We start from the raw sequence: 2,500 nt of genomic DNA, 5'->3' as shown, positions 1-2,500 counted from the left end.
CGGTGACCGGCAGCTCCAACGCCAGCGCCACAGAAGGGCAAAGGCCCCACGTGGGTGCCGAAGCGAACTCTCCCAGCACAGCGCACGTGCCAACACGTCTGCACAACTGCGATACAAACCACCAGCGAGAACCGCTGGGGCGACCGAGCAGCAGACGGCGTCGCGGCGCCGAGTGCCGGGCGGCGGCGCATCCTCAACGCACACAGTCCTCAGTCGGACCAGCACACTGCAGATGTCCACCGCGCTTCGCACCGGGCCCGCGAGGACCCACTTTGGCCGCCCGGCGCCGCGCGCAGGGTGCCCCGGCGCGCAGCTGCGCCGCCTGCCGCGTCCGTCGGCCGGCGCGCCTGCCACTGGGCGCCCCCACCAGCCGGCTGTAGCGCGTGCGCCCACGCACCGCGCGGCCAGCACGCCGGGCGGCCCCCCCTCACCGGCCGGGGACGGTCCCGCCCAGCCACCGCCGCGTATCGCTTCACACACAGATTTGCCCTTACTGATTTACCTCCAGCAACAACAACCGCACCACAATGGGTTTACCAGTTGTTCATTTGCGTAACGTCACCAGCAAACGTAGACGTCCATCCCAGTTTGCAAATGCAACGATTATTGCATACCTGTCTGTTAGGTGTCACGACACACTACGTCTGCCCACATACACGCAACAAAATGTGCACGACTAGAGAACACGTGGGAGGTGGCCCCCTACGTATGCGATGTCCATTACGAGACCGACTGTCAACCAGCATCTGTACCATGTCGCAGATGTGGAACGCGGTGCACCATGCTATCACACTGTGTGAGAAGAGACGACTACGTTTGAATACACGCGCCACTACATCAACAGACGGCTCATGCTGATCGCCATCCAGGGCGTCCGTTACTCCCACACGTCTCTATGGCGTACCACACTGCAATGTAGCTGTTATGGGGAGACGGCACGTGGCTGAGTGCACAACATTTGGACCGTATGGTTCGCTGTTGTTGGGCGCAGTCGTTGTACAGTCACACATGTGCCACAGCGTATCATTCAGTACATACGGACCTATGTGCAGTACAATGTGAGGGTTAAGCTTACGACATCAGCGGACAGTGGACACAGGCCGTACCACGACGTAGACTGAGCGCTTCGACATGCGAATGCCAGTGAACAGCTGCGAAGGGCATTGAACACGCAAGCACCTGAACGACCAGCGTGCGAAGGCAGGGGGGAGGGGGGGGGCGATGTACATCCTGCAGTCGTCCACATTACAGTGTACAGCGGGAGCATGTAAAAAGTAAGCAACACTTGCGAAGTGTTGAACATGAAACGATACACAAGAGGGTGGGCGGTGCGAGTAGCGAACTATATTCAGAGGGTTGTGGTTAGACAACACTGGATTAATGTAACGTGTCATATGCCAATTACAGAGCAGGTTAAGGCACAACTTGGGTTAGGTTAAGGCACAACTTGGGTTAGGTTAAGGCACAACTTGGGTTAGGTTAAGGCACAACTTGGGTTAGGTTAAGGCACAACTTGGGTTAGGTTAAGGCACAACTTGGGTTAGGTTAAGGCACAACTTGGGTTAGGTTAAGGCACAACTTGGGTTAGGTTAAGGCACAACTTGGGTTAGGTTAAGGCACAACGTGGGTTAGGTTAAGGCACAACGTGGGTTAGGTTAAGGCACAACGTGGGTTAGGTTAAGGCACAACGTGGGTTAGGTTAAGGCACAACGTGGGTTAGGTTAAGGCACAACGTGGGTTAGGTTAAGGCACAACTTGGGTTAGGTTAAGGCACAACTTGGGTTAGGTTAAGGCACAACTTGGGTTAGGTTAAGGCACAACTTGGGTTAGGTTAAGGCACAACTTGGGTTAGGTTAAGGCACAACTTGGGTTAGGTTAAGGCACAACTTGGGTTAGGTTAAGGCACAACTTGGGTTAGGTTAAGGCACAACTTGGGTTAGGTTAAGGCACAACTTGGGTTAGGTTAAGGCACAACTTGGGTTAGGTTAAGGCACAACTTGGGTTAGGTTAAGGCACAACTTGGGTTAGGTTAAGGCACAACTTGGGTTAGGTTAAGGCACAACTTGGGTTAGGTTAAGGCACAACTTGGGTTAGGTTAAGGCACAACTTGGGTTAGGTTAAGGCACAACTTGGGTTAGGTTAAGGCACAACTTGGGTTAGGTTAAGGCACAACGTGGGTTAGGTTAAGGCACAACGTGGGTTAGGTTAAGGCACAACGTGGGTTAGGTTAAGGCACAACGTGGGTTAGGTTAAGGCACAACGTGGGTTAGGTTAAGGCACAACGTGGGTTAGGTTAAGGCACAACGTGGGTTAGGTTAAGCACAAATTGCGTTACATTGCGGTACAAATTGCGTTACATTGCGGTACAAATTGCGTTACGAATTTGGTTAGGTTAAGGTGCAAAATGGGTTAGGTTAAGGTGCGAAATGGGTTGGATTACAGTACACAACGTGGTAAGAGCGTGTGTTGGGGGGGGGGGGCCGAGGTTCGTTGGTAGTGA

Source organism: Schistocerca cancellata, unplaced genomic scaffold, assembly GCF_023864275.1.
Source record: "Schistocerca cancellata isolate TAMUIC-IGC-003103 unplaced genomic scaffold, iqSchCanc2.1 HiC_scaffold_649, whole genome shotgun sequence".
Classification (NCBI taxonomy): Eukaryota; Metazoa; Arthropoda; class Insecta; order Orthoptera; family Acrididae; genus Schistocerca; species Schistocerca cancellata.
The sequence above is the reverse complement of the archived record's forward strand: the minus strand, read 5'-3'. Positions refer to the sequence as shown.